Source organism: Trichechus manatus, unplaced genomic scaffold, assembly GCF_000243295.1.
Source record: "Trichechus manatus latirostris isolate Lorelei unplaced genomic scaffold, TriManLat1.0 scaffold00184, whole genome shotgun sequence".
In the NCBI taxonomy this organism is placed as follows: Eukaryota; Metazoa; Chordata; class Mammalia; order Sirenia; family Trichechidae; genus Trichechus; species Trichechus manatus.
In genome coordinates, this window is record NW_004444120.1 from 23074 (window position 1) to 35042 (window position 11969).

Consider the following 11969-nt stretch of genomic DNA (forward strand, 5'->3'; position numbering starts at 1 on the left):
CTTTTAGGCTAAGAGAGACTTGAAACCGTTGTGGCTTTAGGTAGAGGATTTAGGCATTGTGGCTGCATTTCAGGCACAGATGGACAGGCTGAAGATGCAAGAATGGGGAAACAGAATTGAAAAAACAAGTTATCAGAGGCAGCAGGAGCAAATGAGATCAACAACACTCTTGCACAGCTAAGCTTAGGACATAAGAAGAGATGCTTCTTTTTCAGATAAGAAAGGGGCAAAAGTTGATTATGAAATATTCATTGTCTTTAAAATTGAATAGTTCAATTTAACAAATATTTATTGAGTAGTTTCCAGATACCAGGTCTTTGCTGAGTGCTGGAGATTATAAAGTGAATGAGAAAAATTTCCTACTCTGAAGGATATTTCACTCTAATTTACATAACACATGTAGATGATTAAGTACAATAACTATCATATGAGATATAATGGCAATATCAACGACTTTCAAAATTGTTGATTGATTTCTTCCTGTATGGAGTCGGGAAGACTTCTCAGAAGCGAGGCGAGAGTTAACCTTTTAGGAATAGCTAAGATTTATTTCTCTACAAAGAGAAAAGGAGGCATGGTTACACAATATTCAAGATTTAGAAACTATCGCGAGAAACGGCATGAAAGTGAGACAGTATATGTCATTTTTCAAGGATTGGTGAGTAGGCTAATTTGGTGGTTGTACAGGATTACTGTTGGTTACAGTAGCAGTATATGAAGCTATAAAAGTCAAGTGAAGCCAGATTGTGAAGTGGCTTATATATTATATTAAGATCTAATTCACTCCATACTCTTAAGTTACTGAATTATTTTAATAGAAGAGTTGAAAGGATAACTTTGGAGGCAAAGCTTGGATTGGAATTACAGGTGGCAGAGATCAGTTAAGAAGTTATTGAACTAATCCAAATAAGAGATGATGAAACTCTGAGTGAGTTGGTGACTTTAGAAACACTAAGAGGGGAGACAGAACTAATAGGGATAAAACTGGCAGGCAAGTGAGGGAGTAAAAGGAATTGAGAATGGATTCCAGATCTGAGCTGGATGATTGACTATCAAGGGACCTCATTAGTAGAAATCAGAAATATGGAAGGAGAATAGGAGCAAATCTGCATGGAGAGCAAGGGGTGTAAATGTGATAGCACTGGTGTTGAACACATGGTTAAGACTCTTGGTGAACATCCAGGCAGTGTCATCTATCAAAGAAATACAGACTTAAAGTTCTGGGGACAAGTCATGACCTTAGATTTAGGTATGCAATCATTATCATATAAGCAATTGTTGAAGCCATGGGTAAAATGGGATTGTCTCAGGATAAATAGATAGTAGGGAACAGGATTAGAGATAGAACCTGGGAAAATATCACTTTTCAAAATTTGTAATGATATTTTTATGTAGATTTGTAATGTTACATCTCCTCATTAGATTGTAAGTTCTCTGAAGGCCAGGCCCGTGTCTATTTGGTTCATTATTAATAACCAGTAGCTAATTAGTGATCAAAGCCTTGGTGGTGGTGGTGTTATGTGCCGTCGAGTCGGTTCCAACTCACAGTGACCCCAGAGGACAAAGTAGAACTGCTCTAGAGGGTTTCCAAGGAGCGCCTGGTAGATTCGAACTGTGGACCTTTTGGTTAGCAGCCAAGCTCTTAACCATTGCACCAGGGCTCTGATCAAAGCCTAGTAAGTATCAGTTAAATAGTTTTTAAATGAGTCAATGACTGAATGGGGAAAGAGAAGTAAATAAAGGAGGATGAGAAGAGAATAATGAGGTAGGAGAAGAACCTATTAACAAGTTTTGTAGAAGTTATGGAGGAAAATAAATTTAAAACAAATACGGCAGTCAACAATTTTAAAGAAATCAAGAGTGGCTATTAAGATATTAGAGACAAACTTGAACGAGAAGTGTAGGAAAATTGGTGGGGGTAGGAGCCATATTTCAGTGAGTTATAAATGAATTGTAAATGTAAATGTGAAGTAAGTTTATATATGTAAACACTAAGTTATATAGAAAGATACTGAATAAGTTAAAATATTTTATAAATTAAATTTATATGAAGGTTAAATAAGTTAATATGTGGTGTCTTATTTTTCTAGACTCGCCATAACAAAATACCACCAACGGAGGGGCTTTCACGAATAGAAATGTATTGCCTCACCGTTCAGGAGGCTAGAAGTCCAAATCAGGATTTTGTTCATGTTGCCTCCTTCTGAGGAGTTTGGGAGAGGAATTACTCCATACCTCTCCCCTAGCTTCGGGTTGCTGTTCTCAATCCTTGACGTTCTTTTGCTGCTTGTGGCCACATCTTCACATGGTGTCTTCCGGGATCAGGAAATGCCCTTCTCTAGGATGACTTAATTGATAACGTCTTCAAAAAAAGACCCTATTTTCTCAAACAACATCACATTCACAGATACAAGGATTACATATTCACAGATATAGATATTTATCTTTTGGGGGGACACAATTCAACCCATAATACTTGTTAAGCGCTTAGAAAAATGTATGGCACGTAGCAAGTGAAACACAGATATTATGATTTATCTATCCACGTCTATCTGTCTGTCTGTCTATCTATTTATCTCTATCTATCGATCTGTCTATCTGTCTATCTATCTCTCATGTGTTGCATCAATGAGAAAAAAAGAAATGAAAGAAGCAAGTGTAGACTTTTAAAAAATGCATTTGGTAGTGAAAGGAAAGAATGACATATCCCCAGAAAATGAGGCAAGATAAACACGCACACACACACACACACACACACACACACACACACGTATGTTATGTTTTGTTGTTGTTAGGTTCTGTCAAGTCAGTTCTGACTCATAACGACCCTAGGTATAACAGAACCAAACACTCCCCAGTCCCGTGCCATCCTCACTATGTTTGAGTATGTATATTGCTGCAGCCTCTGTGTCAATCCATCTGGTTGAGGATCTTCCTCTTTTTTCTGACCCTCTACTTTACCAGGCATGATGTCCTTCTCCAGGGACTGGTCCTCCCTGATAACATGTCCAAAGCGCTTACGCTGAAGTCTCACCATCCTTGCTTCTAATGACATTCTGGCTGTACTTCTTCCAAGACAGATTTGTTCGTTCCTCGGGCAGTCCACGGTATCTTCAATATTCATCGCCAACACCGCAATTCAAAGGCGTCAACTCTTCTTTGATCTTCCTTATTCATTGTCCAGCTTTCGCATGCATATGATGCGATTGAAAACACCATGGCTTGGGTTAGGCGCATCTTAGTCCTCAAAGTGACGTCTTTGCTTTTTAACACTTTAAAGAGGTCTTTTGCAGCAGATTGCCCAATGCAATATGTCATTTGATTTCTTGACTGCAGCTTCCATGGATGTTGATTGTGGATCCAAGTAAAATGATATCTTTGACAACTTCAATCTTCTGTCCGTTTATCGTGATGTTGCTTATTGGTCCATTTGTGAGGAGTTTTGTTTTCTTTATGTTGTAGTCTTCCTCCTTATTCATTGTCCAGCTTTCACATGCATGTGAGGTGATTGAAAATACCATGACTTGGGCGCATTAAGGCACACCTTAGTCCTCAAGGTGAGATCTTTGCTTTTTAACGGTTTAAAGAGGTCTTTTGCAGCAGATCTGTCCAGTGCAATAAGTCATTTGATTTCTTGACTGCTGCTTCTATGCGTGTTGATAGTGGATCCAAGTAAAATGAAATCCATGACAACTTCAGTATTTTCTCTGTTTATCATGATGTTGCTTATTGGCTCAGTTGTGAGGATTTTTATTTTCTTTATGTTAACATGTAATCCATACTGAAGACTACAGCCTTCAGAAATGTTAAGGTTCGTGATTTACGAATTTAGGAGGTAATGGTTTTGAGGTGCTATGAAGAGAATATTGGAAGGTAAACAATCAATCTGATGCTATTGAAGCATGAAACGTATTGATGTTTGTTTAAATAGGTTTTGGGGAAGTTCCTGAAATGAACAATAGCTATTTGAAATTGTCATCTTTCTGGGCAAGAGTTTTCTGGAATAATAAAGTCATGTTATTGTATACAGTAAGCTGTATAAATGGTTTTAGTTCTTAAATGTTCTCTGTTACAAGGTGTCTTATAATCTTTATTGCATCTACAAGCTTTATGGCTCTCCATTTCATCATATAGAATGCAGATTTAGTCTCTTGACTTTCTATTTACACCACCTTCAGGATTAATGAGCAGCACTAGAGTTCTAATTTGGAAAATGTTGGCTTATTGTATCCAAAGCCTTTATTAATTTGTTTCTAGAGGTCTCTTAGACATTTTCTTAACTGCTTCTATCTAAACTTATTTTGTGTTTCCACAAAATGCATGGTTGGGGTTTTATAATATCATGTTGTAAATGTATCTTTTATTATTATTATTATTATTCTTTTTAAATCTTAGGTACAGTTTCCAAAGATTCTCCTGAGGATCCAGGCAAACCCTTGTTGAAATTACGTGTTTCTTTCTTTTCTTTTTTTTTATGCACCTATCATACCTTTTTTACGATTTTTAGTGTTCTGTCTCTTGAAAGTTCTCAAAATTGTGTATAAAGTCCTTAAGGGAAAAGGGGAATGACAAACCTGTGAGCTGACTGGTCCTCACTGATAGTGTTTGATATGGGTCAGCTCCTTCCTTTAAACACTGGAATCTCTTGTGTCAGACAGAGATCTAGTGTCTGAACATCAGTACAACGTGATATCCTGCTCATTTGTGCTTTTCTCTAAATTCTTCTATAAACAACGGCTAATGGTAGAAAAGCACAAATTCCTTACATTTGTAAGAGTATTATCTCCATTGACACATGACCGGTTTGAAGCATAAAGATGCTATGTAATTTACCTGAAGTGGCACAGTGGTTAAGAGCTTGGCTGCTAACCGAAAGTTTGGCAGTTTGAATCCACCAGCCGCTTCTTGGAAACCCTAAGGGGCAGTTTTACCCTATCCTATAGGGTTGCTATGAGTCGGAATCGACTCTATGGCAATGAGTTTAAGTTTTTTTTTTTTTTTTTTTTAATATAGTTATTGAGTCAGTGAATTTGCTATTGCACCTTATTTTTTCTTCTACTCTGAACTTATAGCACAAATGCTTCATTCCTTCGGTATAAAACCTTGATATTTGTTTATGTGCTAATTTATCTCAGCATAGGTGAGTTTTAAAGCCATTATTGGTCATACACATTTCAAATGAAAAGTCTGAAGGCAGTTTTAATGGTAGAGGTGGGAGACTGTGTGTAAGAGGAGGAATATTTAAAGGACAACGATACATGAGAGAGCTAATGGGTTATAAATGATGCCACCAAAGAAAGGCAGAGTTTAGTATATAAGTCAACCCAACATTTTGTTGTTGAAAGAAAACTTTTACACGCTTAAAGATTTTTCCTTGTTACTGACTTTTCCATTCAGGTTATAGTATATTTTTAAATCTCTTTTTTTGTTTTTCTTCTCTTTGTGGAAACGTCTCAAGAGGAAGAAGATTCACAACTATCAAGTGAGTTATTTTGAGTTCTTGCAATAATCTTCAATTAACTTATTTAGACTTTTTTCGAAACGGATTCTGGGAGCCTCTGGGTCACTGATCTAATTCAAATTTTCTACAATTTTTACTTTAATAAGGAAATAATGTTGAACCATTAAAATTTCCTTTTCCCAATCATTCTACTAGGTATTAGTTCCGCATTTCTGAAGGAATGCAAAAGAACAAACAAACGAACAAGGGAGTGATTTACTTTCTATTTAAGAGCTCTCTCAGGTCCAGGATGGGGTCATTGTTTTCGTTTTGATTTTTTTCTTATTTAATGTACCTAGTCCTGGTTGCCTTCATGACGGTATACCTATTTGAAAATCTCTGAAAGAAATGCTTTGATTATCTACATTCCCTCTCCCTACATTAAGAAGTTTGAATACCATTTATTTAACAATCACTCTATAAGGGCCCTGTTCTAGGCACTGGGGATATGAAGGTAAATGAAACATTGTTCTTGTCCTTAAAGAACTCAGAATCCAATGGAAGATAATAGCTTGAACATAATGATGATCACTGTCAGAAAATGGGCAAAAGAAGGTATTATGAAATCTCAGAGCAGGGGAGGAAAGGGAAGGTTTAATGGAGGAGGTGGAGTATGATCTGGACCTTGGATAGTGAAGGATGAGGGACGGCAGAGGGAAATGCATGGCTCATCTGTGTATATACATCATAGTATTTTAAACGGTCTATGAATGCTGAATAACCCATTAAGGCCGAAGTAAATATGTAAGAAGATAAATTTAGAAATGTGAGTTAGTTCCACATTGTGAAGGGTGTTGTGAAAGGCAAATTGAATTTGTAGTTTATTTTATGGCATAAAGAGATTGTTAAACAGAGACTTGACACAAAATTCCTTTGTTAATCTGACAACAGTAAAGAGTAAGCAGCTTAAGGTGACAGACACTGAAACTTAGTGTCTGTTATGTAGAGGGCTGTCAATGTAATGTGGGTTGAATCCACAAGGATATGACTGTAGGTACGAGTGATACTCATGAAATCATAAAAGAGTGAATGAAAGTTGATGCAAGAGCTGGCGGACTTGGACTCAATTATAGGTACCAGGAATTTGCAAAAGGATGTTTAGAGAACTGTAGACTTAACGGTTCATGGAAGATGGTACAAGAAAGAGGAGAGTGGGTGTTGTATGATTGTTTTGCTATTGGGATGGGCAGGGTGGCTAATAATTTAGCCCGGTTCAATAGACTTGTGTCAAGATATCATGCCTACAAGTAGACACTCTCTCTGATAGTTTCTCTCAGACATCATGGGAAATCTGGTGGTTTATGGATGCTTGTATGGATATTATGGCAAATTCATGATAAATGGGAAATATAGAATACTGGTAGAAGCATCAAAAGACAGGGGAGAATAAATGGCAATGGGGCAAAGATGAGGTGCCAGACTAAGTACATGTTCCCTGAGCCTCAAGAGGCCAGGATTTCTCTACTCCTTCTCTTTTAGGCACTGGGCCCTGTTCAGTACCTGATAGTATTTACACCAGTAAAAGATCACTTCTACCTAAGTTTAGGTTATGGTAGATTCCACACTTGCCTTAGTTAAGTTAATGGCTGGCTTCTCTCCTTACTTGTTTTTCTCTGGGTCTGTGTTCCCTTCTGTAAGCAGATGGTGGCATACCTGAAGAAATCCCAGAGGAACTACAATTCAAACCTCAAGGCAAACCTGGAGGTCAGCGTGGCAAGAAGGGCAAAAATGGAAAGAAAGACTGTGGTCAGCAGCGTGGTCCTGGCAGCCAGAATGTCCAGGGAGGCAGAGATCGGCGAGGCGTTCGAGGTGGTCAAAGAGAACGAGGTGGCCAGGGTGGTCAGGGCAGTCAAGGGGGCCAAGATGGCCAGGGTGGCCCAGGTGGCCAGAGAAGCCAACGTGGAAGAGGTGGCCAGGGTGGTCAGCACATTGGCTCTTCTGGTGGCCAATGACAAGGAAAACCAACTAAAGACGGCCTCCAGTGATTGCCAAATTCACTAATTCAGTGAATTTCTCTTTAAATTCTCTAATTCTCTCTTCTTGTTTCTGTTCATATTTCTCATTTTTAAATCTTGGCTTCCATCTCTCTGTCCAAATTTGTCTTTTGCAGGATTCTCCTTGCTTTGACTTTACTCAGAGAAAAGTCTCCTCCATTTCCATGGGAGCAATGAGTACTTCCACCCTGAACTTCTTTGTACTCTCTTATTCTTCTATTAGCCTAGGCCCTTCCCAAATTCTTTCTACCCTGCCCTGTCCTCCCCTCCCCTCTCCTCTCCTCTTTTTCCCCTTCTGTTTCCTTTCCCTTCCTCCCCTCCCTTATGACATCCTCCTCCTTTTCTCTCTCTCCTCCCTCATCTCTGCACCCTTCTTTCTCTCTGTCTGTCTCTTAATATGTCTTGTAATGGCATTACTTAATGGTAGAGATGCCAGGCATTGATCATGCCCAGGCCAATTCATTACTTCTGTCTAAAATTCTGTTGGTTTTTTTTTGTTTGTTTGTTTGTTTGTTTCCGAAATTAATGAAGATCAGTTGATGATCATGAGCTTTTCAGCAGTGTAAACTTCTTGGCCTTTCCTTTCTCCAGCTTCAAAATATCACTAAACTAATCAGCATTAAAGCCCTGGCTCTTGTTTTTTCTTCTGAGATCAGGGTTCTCAGCTGAGGGACAAGAAGAAAGAGTTCAGATACCGGGCCCTGACTGGATTCTAAATTTTCTGTACCGGTGCAACTTTATGGGGAGCTCAGATTTTAATAACTTTGTGAGTATTTAACTAGCATCAAGGTTCCAAAGCAAGAGATCGTATTTTTGAGAAGTGTACTGTGCAAAGTTTTCCAAATTCTGATAAAATGGACAGATTATCAACATACCCACTCTTTTCCCAGTCAAACACGAGAGAAATTTGTCTTGTAAAATTCCTTGATCTCTGGTAGTATCTCAGTGCATACGTGCCATTTTGCTATATTTCTGTTCATTCTGTTCATGTCTGAGATTCAAGAGGGCATCCTGGACCTCTTTGCCCTTAGTATGCCCTGTTGGAATCCTGGTGGTGCAGTGGCTAAGAGCTCGGCTGCTAACCAAAAGGGTTGTCAGTTCAAATCCAGCAGCAATTCCTTGGAAACACTATGAGGTAGTTCTACTCTTTCCTGTAGGGTCACTGTGAGTCAGAATCAACTCTACGGCAATGGGTTTGGTTTGGTTTATGCCCTGTTAGAGATAAACTCTCTATCCAGCAGCCAATAAAACAGGCTTCCTCTTGGGTTAGAGACGTACAGATTTACCTTACGTATTGCTTTTAGCTCACACATGTTTACTTATTTCTTCTACATGTATGGAAATTGTATGAAGTAAAATCTGGAGATGGCACCAGAACTTGACGAAGTGTAAAGGAAGGTGAGAGAATTAATCTGCCAGATATTTTTTTTTTTAATTCGTGAGCATAGACTAATTATAAGCATACTTATACCATTCTACCTGTAAAGCCCTGAGTGGAGATCCTCAAAAAGAGGTACATCTCTCACTGTCATATTGAAATCTGGAATCAGATTTAGAACTGGCTTCTTCCTTGGAGTCAGAATTAATCTGTTACGGTTTTCTCAGCACCCTGATTGACTTCTGAAGTAATATGACCACTGTGTGGGTGGACTTGGTTGCATTTCACAATGCAAAACATATGAAAATTAATAAAGCAGAGGGTAGAGACATTTGGAAATTACTTGGGTGAGGATTAAAGGAGAAACAAACAATTTTTTATTTATGATGCAAGCTGGCTAGGAACCCCAGTTGTGATCTTTTTCAACTTTCCATTAATGTGAGTTGCATCCATTAAAGCTGAGATGCACCCCTCAGCTGGTGGATTCAATAGTCAAGCTAGGAATTGTTTCTAACCTAAAAGTTCTCTGTTTTTCTACCTAAGGGTGAAAACATGGTTACACCTATGGGGAATCACATGTGAATACACGTAGTCCATACACTTATTAAGTTTAGGGGAAAAAAAAAAAACTAAGGTTAATAGCGGATTACGTAACCATTTGGACCTCCCAGGGACTCTCTAACCTCATAATATCTAGATGTTAAAGATAACCGACAATAGTATACTAGGTAATGGGGTTGCTGTCCTTTCAATCAAAATACTAGGCAGCAAAACTCATGGTCTCATATTCAAATCAAGTTTTACATAATACAAGCAAAGGGAATAGACAATGAAATTTATAAACAAACCATTTAATGTCATGTCTTTGTTTTAAGAAAGAGATCCCAAATACTGTGGCTTTTGGGGTTAAAAACTGGATGCCTAGCAACACCATCCGCCCAGAGCCCTGCTTTTCCATTTTTTCTCTCCTAGAATCATCCATAAAGGCTGACTCCCACTCCACCACAGGGAACTGCCAGTTGGCTCACACTCAACATCTCTTAATAGAGATGCCCTGCCTCTTCAGGTAAACTTTTATAATATAAATAGACGATTTATATCCCAGCCTGAAGTATTTACACATAAACGCTCATGCTACTCTCCTCTTCAAAATTCTCTTCGTCGTCCATAGAACAAATTACAAATTCAATCTGCTATTCACAAGGTCCATCACAATCTGGAACTAGCCCACAGTTCTGCATTTATTTTCCTACGTTCACTTCGGCCTCACTGGATTGTTCAGTGTTCCTAGACCATTGAAAATGCTGAGCCACGCATATTTTGACAACTATGCATTTCACTCTGCTTTCCGCCACCCCTCTACTCCCCAGGTCCAGATCACACCCTCCTCCTTTACGTGGCCTTCCCTTTGCTCCCCTGCCCTGAGCTTTCACGACACCTCCTCTCACCACTTTGCGGGCAGTGATCATCATTGTGTCTATTAGGTCCCGAGCTCCTTACGAACAGGAACCATGTTTCATTTACCTTCGTATTCCCAGTGCCTAGAAGAAGACCCTGCCAGAGTAATTATTTAAAAACAATAAGGGTTTCTTGATTTGCATATGTCTAACCATGAGGGCTAACATGATTCTACCAGGAACAGAGAAATGGCCCTTCAAAATACATTTCTTCTTCCATACTTCAGAGTTCCATGCAGCAAAATGTTAGCAGTTTTAGAAGAGCTTGTTGGCCGTTGGTCTCAGCTATACTTAAATTCCAGCCATGGCGAGCATTACACTATCCAATCAAGGTATTTTTAAGGATAAAATTGACATTTACATGTAAATTTTAATAAAAAATGTCTAACTGTACCATACTGAAGTTAAATACCAGATTGTTTGGTTCTTTACTAGACACTTAAAGACACTCACCGAATTTTGGAAAGAATTTTCAATATTGATGAATGAGACTGGACTGAGAATCACAATTGGAATCTGTATACATTTTGTCTTTTGAAAGGTAACCATATGGTTGGTTATGATGTAGGCACAGAGACAGCAGTCATTGCCAGTGTCTGGCCAACAATGCAAGAGTTAAAACAGACAAAAACCTGAGCATCCACTCCTTACTATACAAGTACTACTTTTTTAAGAAGTCAGTTATGTGTATCTCTACCCTCATGGCACACAGTGACTACCTGTCTTTCAATATCTACCCAGAAGTTTAATGAATGAGGTCCATAACTTGCTGACACCCACAGGATGAGTCATTCTGTCCACCTGAGATTTAGGAGCCTTCAACATTGCGTTCTGACAGCTGCTAAGTATAACTATCCCAACTGTATCCCTGGGAACTAGGGAAATGACCACAGGGTAGCTTTGTGGACCCACTGAGGAATTTATCACTCACCTTCTAAACCTCCGCTCTGACTGTTGCCCTGATGTCAGTATTCAACAGTTCTCAAAATGGCCGACTATCCTCTTTTCCCTAATTCACAATTACTGTCAAATGAATCTATAACAATATATATGATCTATGCAATATTTGTGCTGGCTTTTGTGCTCTCATTGTTTGGACCCAATCTTCTCTTCAATCAATGGACTCTGTGAAGTGACTTAGAACTGGAAGCTTGTAGAACGATAGTAATTTTTCATTGCAGTGACTTCTTGACATTTCATTTTTCTTACATTATTCAAGAAAGACCTTATTCTACTATCTATCTATCCGAATACTAAGAATATCATTTATATTCGCTATCATCACAGATCCCTGTGGACCAAGATACCTGATTAACACACTGGCTGGCCTTGCTGCCCAATATTGTAATGATGGTTAAATGCTGCAACTGCTTACTCATAGATACTAAAGACTACAGCCTCGGAAACCCAATGGGGCAGTTCTACTCTGTCCTGTAGGGTTGCTATGAGTCAGAATCGGCTCGATGGCAAGTGGGCTCCTATAGTGCTACTGTCTCCTCTATTGAATCATTTCAATTTGTATGAACTCACTAGTTTAACTTAGAAACAAAACCCAAGGTTGAGTAAGGATATTGTTGATGTGTTGTGAGATTGTTAACCATTGTCATAGGGCAACATTTGTAGTAACTGTTAAATGAGAA